This window comes from Callithrix jacchus, chromosome 2 (assembly GCF_049354715.1).
Source record: "Callithrix jacchus isolate 240 chromosome 2, calJac240_pri, whole genome shotgun sequence".
NCBI lineage: Eukaryota > Metazoa > Chordata > Mammalia > Primates > Cebidae > Callithrix > Callithrix jacchus.
The window spans coordinates 26,124,148-26,142,230 of NC_133503.1; the positions used below are offsets into that span (position 1 = coordinate 26,124,148).

The following is an 18,083-nucleotide window of genomic DNA, read 5'->3' on the forward strand; positions in this document are numbered from 1 at the left end:
TATTGGATGCTTTGTTCTCATGTTACTACTTCCTCCTCCCCCTTTTCTGTATTACGGGATAAGAGTATTGGCTTTGGTTCTGCAGACCTAGTTTCAAGCCCTGGCATATTTCTGTGCTTTAAAATGTTGAGTAATTAACTAGATTTCCATTTCCTTATCAATAAAATGGGGATAAAAAATCTATTCCACTAACTTTATACAGGTCTTGGAAATAAAAAGTCTTGTAAAATGATCACATATTACATGCTACTACATGCTGGTTTCATGCTGCTCAGGGGATACTTGGTGCCTCTTTCAGCACTCAGACACCTACTTCCTTTATACCTTTCTCCCCCATACAGATTTTCCTCACTTTTCTCACCTCTCAAACCACTGGGCACAGACCAGCTTCTATCTTCAGACTATACTAAAACTGTCCAGGCCAAAGTCACTGGTGACCTCCATGCTGTAACAATCTATTGGACATTTTCCGTCATTATCATTTTAGACTTCTCAATTTAACTGACCTCTTTTATTAGACTCTCTTCATTAAGATCTGCTCTTCAGGCTCCCGGTTTTTTTAGCAGCCTTTCTGGCAGCTGCTTCTTAACCCTCTTTGCTGGCTTAACTGTCTGTTAATTTAAATATTTTTCATTTAAGTTTCCCAAATGTTCTGTTTAAATAAGAAATTAGTAGAGACATAAGGTTGATTTTTTTTAACATTCCTTCCTGTAGAAGAAGGTTTTTTTTTGTTTAACAGAGAAAATTCACAAGTATTTATACATTAAAAAAAATGTACTCTTAAATATTATTTCCAAGACAACATATTACTATGCAAAACTAATGAGATTTGCAGAGTCTAGAGGTTAAAGGATATTTTCATGGGACTTAATAATATGTGAAGTCCTAGTGTGTTTTACAAGAAGCCATTGTTAAAAAATATCCATTGCAAGAATATATTTTATGATGCAAAATAGAATCTGCTTTTCTGTAGCTATAAGAAAAGGTGGGAAATTTTCTACTTGTGTCACTAAGATTTCTTGCACCAGCAGTTACAGGTACTGATGGGTTGAAGGCTAATGCTGGAATTCTGTCAGTTAGCTTAGTAAACAAAAGAAGCATGACTAAAAATGTGGAACTTAAAATGTGAGGGATGGGGAGAGGAGAATGAAATAAAATCTTTAACAAATGAAATGCTATCATTCAATGCATTGTATTTCCTTGGGCCAGATCTCTAACTATTTTAGTCCCTCTATGCTCAGTACCAGACCCCAGACTACTTGTCTTTCTCTGTACCCCTTCTCAGATGATTCCATCAATTCCCATGGCCATAATTAGCTTTTCTTTGCAAGTTACTTCCAGATTACTTCCATAACCTGACTTCTCTTCTGAACTTCTGACAGGTGATTGCTTGGAATCTCCACTTAGAAAACTCACAAGCACCTCAAAATTATCATATCCAAAACAGAACTCTTCAATTTTTGTGCCCTGTCGCCTTTCTCTTTCCTCGTCATTGACACCTGACTATGGCACCCTCATTCATCTATTGAATTTTTCGAAACAGAAATATGAGTCACCTTTGGTTTTTCTCTTTCCTTCATCCTCCTCCCACTTCAAGTTTTATTGATTATCCATCTAACTTACGTCTTCCTTAGATCACCTTTTCTTCAGCTCTGCAGCCATTACCCAAGTCCAGGCCATACTAGTCTCTTGCCTGGGCTATTGCAATAACCTTCTAACTGGCCTCTTGCTTTTGCTCTTGCCCTCATCTAATTCCTTTTTCCTATATCAGTCAACACGATCTTTTTAAAAAGCATAAATAAGAGCATGTCCCCTGCTTAAATCCTTTCCATTATATCCCCTTACATTCACAAAACCATCCAAGTGGTTGGTTCCCACACTTCGGAGAACTCACACGTTCTAGTGGCTACCGATCTCTTTTGTCTCTTTTACTTTATTCCACCTTTGTCTCCCTTTCACTGACAACACTCCAGTCACAATAGATTTTTCTAGTTCTTCTGACACAGCAAGTTCTTTTGCATCTCAGAGCTTGTAAACACATTAGAACATCTTGCTGCTTGTCTTTTAAAACACTAGCACTGACTCACTCTTAAAGTCAACACAACAGTCACCTCTTTAGAGAGGCTTCCTTGAGCACTGTCTCTAAGGAGAATCTCCCTGTTAAACTCGCTTGTGGCTCCCTGCTGTTTTCCCTCATGACTTTAAGTCATAATGTGAATTTTCCTCTCGTATTTCTATGTCGCTGTGTGATTCATCCATAAGACTGAATGGTGTGAAGAAAAAGACCATACCTAATTGGTTCTTCACTACACCCCAGCATTCAGCTTGAGCCTGGAATGGAGGACATCCATAATTCATTCATAAAAAAGCTGATTACAAACAAATTTATAAATCTTTAGGAGTATGTAAAGCAGAGAACACTGGTAGATATTTTCTCTAATTTTTTAATGGTGAAAGGAGAAAAATCTTCAACTAATTTTATGTTGAACTATGTCATAATAATTCTTTGACATAGAAGAAGGGCTGGGTCAGGTTGGGGACCATCCTGTGCATTATAAGATGTTTAGCATTATTTCTGGTCTTTGTCCACCAGATGCCAGTAACATCATCTCCCCTTGTTTGTGACAACCAGATATGTCTCCAGACATTTAGCTGGACATCTATAGGATGCCAAATATCTATAGGAAGGAGATGGTGGGGAACCAGTTGAAACCCATTAACCTACAAAGTAAACATTTTTTTTTTTGAGACAGAGTCACATTCTGTCATTCAGGCTGGAGTGGCATGATCTCAGCTCACTGCAACTTCCATCTCCCGGGTTCAAGCAATTCTCCTGTCTCAGCCTCCCCAGTAGCTGGGACTACAGACACATGCCACAATGTCCAGCTAAATTTTGCATTTGTATTAAAGATGGGGTTTTACCATATTGGTCAGGCTGGTCTTGAACTCCTGACCTCAGGTGATCCACCTGTGTCGATCTCCCAAAGTGATGGGATTACAGGTGTTAGCCACCATGCCCAGCCCAAAGTAAACATTTTATATATCATTTTTTGCTTCTCCTACCCCCTCCAAAATAAAAGTAATAAATGAGGAAATTATGCACAAGAGCACAAGTGACCTGTTCAAGACTGCATATAATTAAAAATAAAAAGGAGAGCAAAACCCACCAGCAGACATCCCATTTAATACTGAAGCAAATTCATGGCTCATAAACACTTTGTTGATCTGCTGTTCTGGAAATGAATATATTCACTTAGATAGATAATAGTAATCCCATTCCCATCAATGTTAACATTAATTATTGTCAACAAATTGAAAAGAAAGTTACAATGCATTTATACAAATTCTTTGAAGCATGGAATTATTTTTCCTAGTCTTCAGGAAGCCTTATATAAATGATTTTTATATAAGGCAGAAAGGCAGCTGGCATAAGGGAAATTTGGTAGCTGGGAGAAAGGTAAAACACTCTGAATGTGAGTTATTTTCTCATATTTTATGTACTAGCTCATCTTATCTCTTAATCAAATTCATTTGTTTTCTGGACTATGTACATCTTTGGGTTGTCCTCAAACCTAGAGTTGTGTTTAGAAAATATTAAGATATTGTCATTAAGTCCACATAAGCAGATGGGAAAGCTTTATCATCATAGGATAGTATCTACCTATCATTAATTGGTCTTCTGCTATGAGGCTGGTGCTATACTAAGTGCTTTACACTTAGGTACTAAGAATATAAAGTACCCAGCACTTAGGCTTTATAATAGCCTTTTGATGTAGGGACTATTACTCCCATTTCACAGATGAAGTAACAAAGAAATTAAGTGACTCACCTAATCTATTACGTGAAGTCAGGAGTGAAAACCCGGGACCCTTTAACCCAAAAGACCAAATGATTAACAACCAAATGATATGTGCTCCATGCCACAAATCAAAGCATATTGCATGTCCCAATTGCCATTTTGATCATGATACCTGGACACGTATTGGTTTTTCTGAAGCCACTTGAGGCTTAAGAGAAGCCTCATCTCTCATCCCAGAGAAGCCACAAACTAGAGACCATCTATGTCAAGTAAATCAGTCCTACACTTGTCCATATACCTTGAACTGAACCAGGTATGACATGTAGGAAGTTGATAAAAGATACTGTCTACTGTTATTGTCCTCCCTGAATTCATCCATGTGGACTAGAGTGACCAACCGTACTGTTACACCCAGGATCATCTCGGTTTTACCATTGAAAGTCCTGAATCCAAGGAAACTTGTCTATTGATGTGTTACCTCTCTCCCAGCTATCAAATTTCCCTTATGCTAGCTGCCTTTCTGATCTCTAAATGTCGCTTTTTTTTTGGAGGAAACATTAAGACTTTACCATACGATAAGCACTATATTAGGTGCAAAGGATATCAAGACAAAAACAAAATCCAAATTTTCCCACAGGTACTATCTGCCTGCCTTCTGTAACATTCTTACAAGTAAATATCCATCCTTTCAAAAACTAGCCAAGATTAAGACCTGCCACCTGCCACTGTACTGTATAAATACTAGGTCCCATCTGCCTGGTTCTTCCTCTGGTTGCTCCAGCAACTGCCTATGTCCAATTGCCATTCCCGCGTGGTCTAGTCTAGTCACCCACTGGTCGAACTCATCCTACACTGACCAAGGTTTCAGTACCCCTTTTCTGGATACATTCATCATTATTTATTTCAGCATGAAATGTTCTGGATGACTGTAGGTTATGTAATCATTTTCTTTATAATACAGATGGGTCCTTGACCCTCATTATTCTGAGACGAATTCGATTTTAAAATGGTTTCCCACAAATTGATATAGACACTGCTTATTAAAGAAAGCAAGAATGTTTGAAAAGAAAAATAAAGGAAAATGGATTTAAAAAAAGAAGCCACATATTTAGCCTACCTCGCTAAGGGAGAAACTGGAAGTGGATAAAGACAAAGAATGTTGAGTTAATGGTGTCAGTGATTTCCCAAACTCTAGACTATGGATCCTCAAGTAAAACACCAGAGCAATAGTTGTCAGAAGATCTCCCTTCTAAAAGACAATTGTGCTTCTTAGAAATCTGGTTTTTCAGCCAAGTGCGGTATCTCACACTTGTAATCCCAGCACTTTGGGAGACCAAAGCAGGAGGTGCTTGAGCCCAGGAGTTCAAAATCAGCCTAGACAATGTGGTGAAATCCTATCTCTACAAAAAAAAAAAAATCAAAAAATGTTCCTATGGTCCCAGCTACTCTCGAGGTGGGAGGGGGAGAGGATGGATTGAGCCCAGGAGGTTGAGGCTGCAGTGAGCTATGATTGCACCACCACATTCCAGCCTGGGTGACAGAACAAGACCCTGCCTCAAAAAAGAAATCTCATTTTTCCATTCTCGGTATTTTTGTCTATGTTTGCTCATCTTCTCCTTCTACTTGATGCCACATCTAAATTGAACACTGACACTCTTCTACATACTTCCCATATCTTCCTTTTATAAAAAATATATTGATGGGGGCCAGGCATGGTGGCTCATGCCTGTAATCCCAGCACTTTGGGAAGCCAAGGTGGGTGGATCACGAGGTCAGGAGTTCAAGACCAGAATGACCAACATGGTGAAACCTCATCTTTACTAAAAAATACAAAAATCAGCTGGGCATGGTGGCTTGTGACTGTAATCTCAGCTACTTGGGAGGCTGAGGTAGGAGAATTGCTTGAACTGGGACCCAGGAGGCAAAGGTTGCAGTGAGCCGAGATCATGCCACTGCACTCCAACTTGGGCAACAGAGTGAGACTCCATCTCAAAATATATATATAGATATAGATGAGTCAGACACAGTGGCTCACACTTATAATCCCAGCAATTTGGGAGGGCAAGGCAGACAGATCACCTAAGGTCAGGAGTTCAAGACCAGCTTGGCCAACATGATGAAACCTTATCTCTATTAAAAATACAAAAAATTAGCTGGGCATGGTGGTGCATGCCTGTAGTCCCAGCTACTCTGGAGGCTAAGGCAAGAGAATCACTTGAACATGGGAGGCAGAGGTTGCAGTGAGCCAAGATCATGATACTGCACTCCAGCCTAGATGACAGAGTGAGACTCTATCTCAAAAAAATAAAATATATTGATGAATATATTAGTACTAATTTGGCCACTTATTACCTCTGCTACTTTGATGAAGTCATAGCATCTTTTGGATCCCACTTTCTATAAAATGAATGATGGATACTACCCCAATATAATGAGTAACAATTACTGACTCATGTGTCATGAATAGCTAATGGTTTTACCTACTCAATATCCCTTCATCTTCTTTCTAGTAACATAACCTGTCTTATAAATAAGAAAACCATTACGAGTCATCTACACTCAGTTTGTACTAGCACAATACCTTTCTCCCAGCATTTGCTTCCCTTTCACCCCCAAATAATTCTGATTTTCTTTCTTGAGTACTCATCATCCCACTCTTAGTCAGGTACCAAAGTGAATGAATGAATTACATTTGGCTTAATACAGTTTCTGTATTGTAGGAGATCAGTCAGGATGGTGGGAAAAATTACAGGAAAGACACAAACCTTCTTGGAAGGCCGAGAGGTTTTGCAAAAGCTCTGGGGAAGGGTTATGGCTGAAGGCAGCCTAATCCTCTTACCTTGAGCTAATGGCAGAGGGCAGATAACAAGGGAGTGCAAAGGAATTTATCTAGGTAAGTCTGCTTCCCTATTTCTCCAGAAACCAACCTTTGATCATCCACATACAAGACTGCCCCTTACTGGGGGGTGGGGGTTGACAATATTAATTACCCACAAATGGTGTTTGCTCCAGGCCTTTGTCATTAAATCTGTACTAAATAAATCTAAGTGTTTCCAGCTTATCAGGGCCACACTTTCCATGCTGTTCCCTAGCCTAGCTCTGAGGCAAAAATACCTGTGTCTGTGAACTCTTTTCATCTGCTGCTCAGCCAGACTCTGCAGGAGACTTGGCACTGTATCCCATCCTTCAAGCCTCAGAGATAGGTTCAACGGGAGGCATGTGACCCAATGCCAGTCAGTCAAAGAGAGAGAGTGTGAATGCCAGAGATGATGTGGAAGCACTGAGAGAGATCCCCTCTGTTGATACAGATCACACAGTGTAAGATGGCAAATCATTTTGACCCTGTCAAGGGAGAACCTCAGCAGCTAGGGCCATGTATGGAACCTGACAATGAGGATGACATAGGACACAGAGTGGGGAGACAGAGAGAAATCCGATACTTGATGACACAGTTTGCAGACTGATCTTCACTTGAAATCCAATCTATAATCAGCATATAGATTTTCTTTCTTATTTCAAAAAGTTTGAATTTGTTTTTCTGTTCCTTGCAAACAAAAGGAATTCAAACCAATATGAGACGGGAGGTCTGGCCAATCAGAACACATCCATACTTCAAAGTACTTTCTATGGTTCACAGATCACGGAGGGGCCAAGTCAGGGCCTCCCCAGCTCTGTTCAGCCAGTATTCTTAGAGGAAAATGTTTATTTCCTTTCCCAGGATTGCCAAGCAATCTCTCGTTGCCCCCTGCAGGGAGATAACCTGTCCAGAAATGAATGTGTCTCTCTAATAATATTCTGTAAATTATGGAACTTAGAAGTACTAAATCCAGGTCTAGTCTTTGATTTTTTAGTTTCATTCCTTTTACTTAACAGGTTTGAATTGTATTTCTGCTATTTATAACTGAAAAGGTTTTGATGGGCCCCTATGTGCTAGATACTTTGGTAAGATTTTTGTGTACATGAGAAACTATAATTATCCTCATTTTATAGATGGAGAAACTGTGGCTCAGAGAAGCTCACTGACTTATCCAAGGTCATACAACAAATAATTGAGAGCTCTTGAACAAAACTTTGCTCCTAATCATTGTGTGAGACAGCTTCTAGATCATTTCCTGATGTTGTTCACAATTCCCCAATTCTGATGTGGCAGCAAAGCTCTATGGGAAACAATGGAATGGAGCAGCCGTGATGGATGACCTCACTGGCATGTCCTCTGAAACGATTTCATCAAAGGTTTAGCTCGCTAACTTCTCAACAAAGCTCATAACAGCTGTGGGTTCTGTTTGTCATTGTCAAACTCAAGTAATTCAGCATTATTCCTTGTCCTCCAAAACCAAGTGTGCCTCCCAGATGGATATTTATCACCTACTTTAAAAGAATGCATAATATTGGTGCCCGAAAGCAGGGTCAGCAACTTTCTATCTTCCACGGCTCACAAACAAAATGAGAATGTAGGCAGCTTAAGGATGTCAGATGGCAGCAGCATCTTGTGCTAAAATCAGGGGTCTGGGTGGTAATATCTTGAAAACACATATTTAAATCCAAACAAGAAGAATTCTACTGTCATAGGCCATTTGTATTGCTATAAGAAAACACCTGAGACTGGGTAATCTATCTCAAAAAAAAAAAAAGAGAGAGATTTAATTAACTCACTGCTCTGCAGACAGTACAAGAAGCATAGTACTCACATCTGCTTCTAGTGAGGGCCTCTGAGGAAGCTTACCATCATGGTGGAAAGTGGAGGAGGAGCAGCGTCTCAGGTGGTGAGAGTGGAGCAACAGAGAGAAGGGAAGGTCCTACACAGTTTATAAACAACCAGATCTCTGGAGAACTTACTATCACAAGGAAAGCACCAAGCCTTTCATGAGGAATCCACCCCCATACCCAAACACGTCCCATCCAGCCCTACCTCCAGCACAGGGATTATATTTCAACATGAGATTTAGAGGGAATAAACACCCAAACTACATCTCATCTACAAAGGGGTCAAAAGCAAACAAAACAAAATAAATAACCACCTTCATTAAATCCCTCAAACAGTAAGCCTATCTCATTCCATGGTACATTATGAAGTCACATCTTTTTTTTTTTTTTAATTTTTTATTGCATTTTAGGTTTTGGGGTACATGTGCAGAACATGCAAGACAGTTGCAAAGGTACACACATGGCAGTGTGCTTTGCTTCCTTTCTCCCCTTCACCCACATTTGGCATTTCTCCCCCCAGGCTATCCCTCCCCACCTCCCCCTCCCGCTGGCCCTCCCCTTTTCCCCCCATAGACCCCAGTGTTTAGTATTCCCTTCCCTGTGTCCATGTGTTCTCATTTTTCATCACCCGCCTATGAGTGAGAATATGCGGTATTTCATTTTCTGTTCTTGTGTCAGTTTGCTGAGAATGATGTTCTCCAGATTCATCCATGTCCCTACAAATGACACAAACTCATCATTTCTGATTGCTGCATAATATTCCATGGTGTATATGTGCCACATTTTCCCAATCCAGTCTATTATCAATGGGCATTTGGGTTGATTCCAGGTCTTTGCTATTGTAAACAGTGCTGCAATGAACATTCGTGTGCATGTGTCCTTATAGTAGAACGATTTATAGTCCTTTGGATATATACCCAGTAATGGGATTGCTGGGTCAAATGGAATTTCTATTTCTAAGGCCTTGAGGAATCGCCACACTGTCTTCCACAATGGTTGGACTAATTTACACTCCCACCAACAGTGTAAAAGTGTTCCTTTTTCTCCACATCTTCTCCAGCATCTGTTGTCTCCAGATTTTTTAATGATCACCATTCTAACTGGCGTGAGATGGTATCTCAATGTGGTTTTGATTTGCATCTCTCTGATGACCAGTGACGATGAGCATTCTTTCATATGATTGTTGGCTTCATATATGTCTTCTTTTGTAAAGTGCCTGTTCATATCCTTTGCCCAATTTTGAATGGGCTTGTTTTTTTCCTGTAAATCTGTTTGAGTTCTTTGTAAATTCTTGATATCAGCCCTTTGTCTGATGGGTAAACTGCAAAAATTTTTTCCCATTCTGTTGGTTGCCAATTCACTCTAGTGACTGTTTCTTTTGCCGTGCAGAAGCTGTGGAGTTTCATTAGGTCCCATTTGTCTATTTTGGCTTTTGTTGCCAATGCTTTTGGTGTTTTGTTCATGAAGTCCTTGCCTACTGCTATGTCCTGGATGGTTTTGCCTAGATTTCCTTCTAGGGTTTTTATGGTGCCAGGTCTTATGTTTAAGTCTTTAATCCATCTGAAGTTAATTTTAGTGTAAGGTGTCAGGAAGGGGTCCAGTTTCTGCTTTCTGCACATGGCTAGCCAGTTTTCCCAACACTCATTTGTTAAACAGGGAATCCTTTCCCCATTGCTTGTTTTTGTCAGGTTTATCAAAGATTGTATGGTTGTAGATATGTTGTGTTGCCTCCGATGCCTCTGTTTTGTTCCATTGGTCTATGTCTCTGTTTTGGTACCAGTACCATGCTGTTTTGATTACTGCAGCCTTGTAGTATAGTTTGAAATCCGGTAGTGTGATGCCCCCCGCTGTGTTCTTTTTGCTTAGAATTGACTTGGCTATGCGGGCTCTCTTTTGGTTCCATATGAAGTTCATGGTGGTTTTTTCCAGTTCTGTGAAGGAAGTCAATGGTAGCTTGATGGGGATAGCATTGATTCTGTAAATTACTTTGGGCAGTATAGCCATTTTCACGATATTAATTCTTCCTAACCATGAACATGGAATGTTTCTCCATCTGTTTGTGTCCTCTCTTATTTCGTTGAGCAGTGGTATGTAGTTTTCCTTGAAGAGGTCCCTTACGTTCCTTGTGAGTTGTATTCCTAGGTATTTTATTCTTTTTGTAGCAATTGTGAATGGCAGTTCGTTCTTGATTTGGCTTTCTTTAAGTCTGTTATTGGTGTGGAGGAATGCTTGTGATTTTTGCACATTGATTTTGTATCCTGAGACTTTGCTGAATTTGCTTATCAGTTTCAGGAGTTTTTGGGCTGAGGTGATGGGGTCTTCTAGGTATACTATCATGTCATCTGCAAATAGAGACAATTTGGCTTCCACCTTTCCTATTTGAATACCCTTTATTTCTTTTTCTTGACAAGAAGGGAGACAGCGACCACTGATAAGACATGGTATAAGGTATTAACCGGACTTGGCTTCTTTCTCTCCTGCTTCATCAGAGGCTGGACTCTCCTCAATTTTTGTTTCCCCGTTTTCTGCAGGTAAATCTTCTTTAGTTTCTTGGTTAGCCACTTCAGCCTGTTTTCCCTTTGCTCCCCTTTTCCCTTTTGTTTGCACTTTTTTGTCTGAAGATTTATCCTTCGCTGCTGCCTTTTTCGGCTTCGCTTCCACTTTTGCAGGAGGTTTCGCTGACAACCGCACAGATCTCCTCTTGGGCTCTTCCTTGGCGGCCCCTTCGGAGGAACTGACCTTCCTTTTGGGCATCCTGGCAGCTGGGAGGCGCGTGCCGGGTGCGTGTGGGCCGCGGCGCGCCGAAAGCCTTTGCGAAGCTGCGCTGCCTATCCGCTGCCACTCCTCTGAAGTCCCATCTTATCCCATCAGCTTTTCCCCACTTTGTCAAAATAAAGAAAAACTTCATTGGATGGAGGGTTTGACTGCACTGTTCTCCGGTACTGCCCCCTTATTACTGCCTGGACACTAGACAGCATTTAGAGCTGGCCCTAGTTTATTCACTCCTTTCAGATGGATTCACCCCTTGTAGCTCTAAGAGGCAAGAGTAAGGGTTTAGTATAAGCAATTGGACTCAGTCCTGCTCCTCAGGCCCGGAAAGTACGTATATCCAATTGAATTTTTAGGGTACTAGTTTTCTATTGCTGTTATAAAAAAAATTATTATAAACTCAGCAGCTTAAAATAACACAAATTTATTCTCCTATACTTTGGAGACCAGAAGTCAACATGCGTTTTAAGAAGCTAAAATCAAGATGTTGGCAAGGCTAGTTCTTTCCAAAGGCTCCAGGAGCACATCTGTTCCCTTGCCTCTTCTAGCTTCTAACAGCTGCAGCACTCTGTAACCCCTGGCAGCATCACTTCAGTATCTACTCTCATGATCACACAGGCTTCTCCTATCTTTGACCTTCTTGCCTCCCACTTATAAGGGTCATCAGGGTTACTGTCAAGGTTCACAGAATGATGTAGGATAACTCCATCTTATGGCTCTTTCATTATTAGTATACTTTAAGTTCTGGGATAAATGTGCAGAACGTGCAAGTTTGTTACATAGGTATACATGTGCCATGGTAGTTTGCTGCAGTCATCAACCCGTCATCTACATTAGGTATTTCTCTTAATGTTACCCCTCCCCTAGACCCCAACCCTTCAACAGACCCCGGTGTATGATGTTCCCCTCCCTGTGTCTATGTATTCTCCTTGTTCGATTTCTACTTAAGGGTGAGAACATGCAGTGTTTGGTTTTCTGTTCCTGTGTTAGTTTGCTAAGAATGATGGTTTCCAGCTTCATCTATGTCCCTGAAAAGGACATGAACTCATCCTTTTTTATGGCTACACAGTATTCCATGGTAGATATGTGCCACATTTTCTTTATCCAGACTATCATTGACATCTTATCACTCTTAATCACATTTGCAAACTTTCTGCAACATCTGCAACATTTGTGATAGTCATGGATTCCAGGGACTAGGAATATAGACATCCTTGGGGAACCCCAATTCAATCTACTATCATGAGGAAGGCCAAATTCCCACTGGACACTTGAATGGAGAGGAGTATTTAAAAATACAGATTGAAAAATAATAAGCTAGACAGCTTTCTAAGTGGAGGCAAACAGATCTGTGTGAAAAACAGACATGCACTGTCATTTGTAGGAACAAGCTAATTTACAACATGGTGCAATTAAGCCAAACACAAGAAAACTAGGCCTGAAATTAAGAAAAAAAGTAGGTTATATTCCTCATTCTGCCACTAACTCATTCTGTGAGAGCTTATATGAATTATTCAACCTCTCCAAACCTGCTATACTGCCTATAAAGTGGGAGACTTGCTCTCCTCATAGTGCTATTTTGAGTAGAGAAATAAAATTCATGTAAAACAAACCCAATGCTTGGAATGCAGTAACCTATAAATGTTAACCACTTAGACAATAGTAATGATAATAACAATAATTTCTGATTGTTCAACTTGTGAAATAAGTATACTGGCCAGGGAGATTTGAAATTTCTTAGGTTTTGGTTGTTTTGTTTTTAGTTTTGTTTTCAAAGCAAAACTGGAAAACTAGTTTTCTCAGAGACTGCCATAATTTTTGAAAGTAAAAGAGATCATTTTTGCCTGAGGTCTATCTCCAGCAAACAAGAAGAAATTATTGATCCCCAACTTGTTATGCAATCCTGCACTCTTCATAGCAGGAGCTTAAAAAGACTAAGATGTGTTTTTTATCCTCAGGAGCCTTGCACTGTGGTTAATGTTGACGAAGCCAACTTCTTTAAAACACAGAGGAAAATGAGAGACAAAATCGAATTGAGTGTAAATTATATAGAATGGTTTATGAGTGCAATACAATTCCAGGAGAAAAACAGATTTGTATGGGCTAGACGAGTCAGGCAAGAGCATGGGCATAAACTAGAACTTGAAGAATAAATAATATTTAGATATTCAGAAAGAAGGAGTAGGAGACTTAGAAACTGGGATGGACAGAGGCAAAGGCTAGTGGCCAAAGACAGTAATCATTTTAGCATGGCACCACAAGTGGGTATGTCAGAGACCAATGAAAGGAGACAAGTGCTTGAATTTAAAAGAAAAAAAAAGCATGGCAAAGGTCAGGCATAGATAGAGACTTTTAGAGTCAGGATATTTGGATCTGGATCAAGTCTTCATCCTTTGCTAGCTTTGTGACCCTTGGACAATTCATTAATCTTCTCTGATCCTCAGCTTTCTAGCCTATAAAATCAGGTTGATAATATCTACCTTACTGTATTGCTGTAAAAACCGAAGGACATAATGAACGCAAAATCCCTTGCAGATAGTAATAGTGAAATAAACGTCATTTACAGTGGCAGTGGTGTTAGTAATAATAGCAGTGGAATAATGATTCCAGATTTTGGAATCATAGATATTCAAACATAAAAAGGGTCACAGAGATTCTCTTATCCAGTCCCCACAGTTAATAAAGAAGGCAGCTGAAATCCATGCAGTCTTTCAGTGACAGAAGCCACTGTTTCTTCCACCACACCTGTCAGATTCAGCATTTCTACTCCAAGATATCTAGTTGTTGGTGTACTTGAATATGCTGAATTCGTGCTGATTTAGGAATCCTTTTTAAAGGACTGCTGAGTTTTAGCTGCCTCTAGTCAGAGAAGGGATATGAGAAAGCCAAATTCTACAAATACTTTTCACTCTGCATTAACCAGTCCACCAAGAGTAGAAGAAACTGGACAAAGGCCAGTATGGGCTTAAATTCATGTGCCTGGTCTTCCTCCAGCCTGCCTTTTGTCCAGCCTTTCAGCTTAAAAAAAAAAAAAAAGAAGTCCACTCTGGTCTTCAGGAATATAAACCAATTCCATTTAAAAACTCTCATATATGTTGGGTCCTTTTTTTTGCAGAGTGCTCTGAAATTTCTCAGCCCTAGAAATACATGTAAAAATAATTTCACAAAACACTTGGTGTGATTCCTAATATAAACACTCTGAAATGCAGATTCTTAAATGAGTTGGTGCAGTAAGAGATGAGCAAACCATGTTCTTATACTGCCCCCTTCTGGCAAAGAGCTGAAAGAGACAGCCTGCATGCTTTGGTGTTGAAGAAACTAGTTCAATTTCATTTAAAGAGATTCATTTGTAATCTCTTTGACTCTGCCCTGTTGATAGGCAGCTGTAGGAAATTTCTTCTGTTGCTTGAAAATGTTGCAAAGGATGATAAAAAACAATAATGTTAAAGTAAAGACATCTTTGGTGTCCTCAAAGGGCAAGAAGTAGGGAAAATATACTCAGCTGTGTTTCTATCAAGCAGACGCATGGAAGCTGGGTAAAAAACAGAACTCCCTCCTTGGTTTATGAGAATTGATGGTGTGAAATTTCCTCAGATGCCAAATTTATCTAAAGCATGGGAAGATTCCATTAAACATAAGGTAAGCAGAAGGAATAACCATCCTAGCTTGCTTTCTTGTTAAGACAGAAATAAAGAAAGGACAATTTCTACAATATTGTGGCTAAATAGAGATCAATTTGTGAAATGAATCCTGGCCTCTTAAAACTCTTCCTTCCTGAAGAGTGAAAAGAAAAAGGCTTAAAAGATGACTTAGGCTGGCATAATCCGTCTTCATCCAGATACAGCCTGTTGGCTATGATAAGATAGGCTATGCTGTAGCAGCAACCAGCCATAAAATTTCAGTGACTTAAGCCAAGAAAAGTTTATTTCTCACTCAAATAAAATCATGTGACTAAGGCTCATGCTCCTCATCACACTGTATTGTAATTCCCTACCTATCTGTTTTCACAGCAGATCATGATATTCTCTGGGTAGGAACTACGTCTATTAGGTTCTGTTGTGTCCTCAATACTTAGCACAACACCTGGCAAATAGAAGCTTACAAAATATTTGCTCAGTAAATCAAAGCATGAAAGGATAAAGAAATAAAGCAAACTAAATACCTCTGGGCATCATTTCCAGGAGCTCTGATTTCTCCCTCTCTACACTTTAGGACATTTGCCTAGCAAATGTCCATTTTACACCAGGGTCCATCACTCTGTCCCCCTAGGCCTCTGCCATGGTATCATGTCCATGTAACTTGTGTGATCTCTTTAAAGGTCTTAGTGAGCCCTTGACAAACCAATGATGTGAATAAACAATGGTAGCAGGAAAATATTCTTGGCCACCAGGCTTTGTGGTGCTTGCATTAGGGAGAGGGTAAAAGATGTAGAACACAGCCCATTGGAGCACTTAGGGACCACTTCACCAATCAGTACCAGTGCCAAGCACCAGAAATCAAAATGGACATGCAAGACCCAATGAGATCACAGGGGAGAAAGAAAAAGGGAAAACTTCTCCAGTTAGGGTTTAAAAAGGAAAAGAAAATGGCACCTTACGATGTGATTACCATTTAATTACTACTACTATAGTAAGCTATTTGAGGGTAAGTAAAAGAAGCCTTGCCCTCAGATAGCTTACTATATATATATATATATCTATTTCCAAAAGTCTTACTAGCATAATGGAAAACCCAAAGAGATCCTTGTCCTTTTCCTCTTTTCTTTTTTCTTTCTATGGCTCTCCACTTTTCACCTACCAAATACTAACCAAACTTATACTGTGACCCAACTATTTTGAATCCTCTTCTATGCTGTAGCAACAACCAGCCATAAAATTTCAGTGGCTTAAGCCAAGAAAAGTTTATTTCTCACTCAAATAAAATCATGTGACTAAGGCTCATGCTCCTCCTGTTTTTAACAAAGATCCTTCTAAATTATATGCTTTCATGGATACCAAGCTGGAAATCTGGGCTGTTTATAGCCATGAATCCTACATGGAATTATTGAAAAACTTATGGATTAGACTATAAATCCTTCTACTATAAGGACACATGTACACGAATGTTCATTGCAGCACTGTTTACAATAGCAAAGACCTGGAATCAACCCAAATGCCCATTGATAATAGACTGGATTGGAAAAATGTGGCACATATACACCATGGAATATTATGCAGCAATCAGAAATGATGAGTTCGTGTCGTTTGTAGGGACATGGATGAATCTGGAGAACATCATCCTCAGCAAACTGACACAAGAACAGAAAATGAAACACCGCATATTCTCACTCATAGGTGGGTGATGAAAAATGAGAACACATGGACACAGAAAGGGGAGTACTAAACAGTGGGGTCTATTGGGGGGAAAAGGGGAGGGCCAGAGGGAGGGGGAGGTGGGGAGGGATAGCCTGGGGAGAAATGCCAAATGTGGGTGAAGGGGAGAAGAAAAGAAAGCACACTGCCATGTGTGTACCTATGCAACTGTCTTGCATGCTCTGCTCATGTACCCCAAAACCTATAATCCAATAAAAAATTAAAAAAAAAAAGAAAAGAAAAGAAAAACTTATGGATTATTATTTTTCACGTAAAGCAGAAGAGAGGATGTCTTGTGGCATCACAAATGCTAGGACATAAACGTTCTGAACCATAAATCTTGCAGTTTAGCATGTATTGTACCAAGTACAATACTGAGTTTATCTACGTAAAAGGTTTTAGAAAAAGAGCAATTCTGTGTGCTTGGAGATGGAAGATTGGTTTACAATTTGTATTATAACAAAGAGCTGCTGGCCCCAAATCCTTTCTCCTTCCTGGCCCAGATAAACCTGATTCTTGCCTCCAACAGAGGATGCCTTCCCTGCCCCCACCGTGTGGTTAGAGAACTTCACCGTCATGGGGATTATATTTGCCCGACCTTTTGCATACTCACATTAGGCAACGATGACTATTTCAGGACAGCAGAAAACTAAGTGAAGAACAGATAGATTCTATAGTGTGCCTCCTAAGTGGCCTGTTGCTATGGTTTCCCACTGAAAGAACAGAATTCTTGCCATTAGGTTATCTGAAATCTGCAGGACTGTACCAAAATGTTTCTGCAGAGAAGAGGACTGTCCATTAAACACAGCTCCATCTGATCAAATCCAGTCTCAGATCAGCAGGGAGCATAATAAGTTTTTGGAAGCATGACTTCATTGAATGCAGTAGGATTTGCAGGGCATTTGTAAGACTGAAACTGAGGCATTGCCCTCTGTTGATGAGTGACCTTTCCTACATTTGTTATCTATTGTCCTCTATGCCAAAAAGTTGTTGAATCTGAACCACATGGGCGTGAAAATGGGAACACACTGCTCCTGCACTTAAAACCCTCCAAAGGCTTTCCATTGCTCTTAGATAAAATCCAAATCCTCATGCGTGCCTTTCAGTTCCTTGCGTGGTTAGACCCCAACTGCTTCTTTATCCTCATCTCACCCCACTCCATTTATGCCTTCTGACAGGACTCTACACTTTCATTTTATAGCACTTGTCGACACTTGAAATTAATTGTAGATTTTTGTGCTTCTTTTATATATATCTATCTCCCTCACTAAAATAGAAGTTTAAAGTCATGGGCTATGTCTTTGTTATCTTTGCTATATCCCCAGCACCTACTATAAAATGTGGCACAGTCTATCCTCATTTAATTAGTAATTAGGGGCTGAATATCTACTTATTCATTGAACAAGTAATAAACTGAAAAAAGTTAAAAGAAGCCTTGCTCTCAGATAGCTTGTGAACAC

At 39.9% G+C, this 18,083-nt stretch overlaps 1 long non-coding RNA gene and 1 pseudogene across 4 annotated transcripts in view; both read right to left on the bottom strand.

Moving 5' to 3' along the window:
- LOC103789015 (uncharacterized) overlaps positions 1-18,083 on the bottom strand; it is a 724,824-nt gene that overhangs the window by 640,316 nt on the left and 66,425 nt on the right. The gene's annotated exons all lie outside the window — the stretch shown is intronic.
- On the bottom strand, positions 10,901-11,350 carry LOC100405676 (high mobility group nucleosome binding domain 1 pseudogene; annotated as a pseudogene).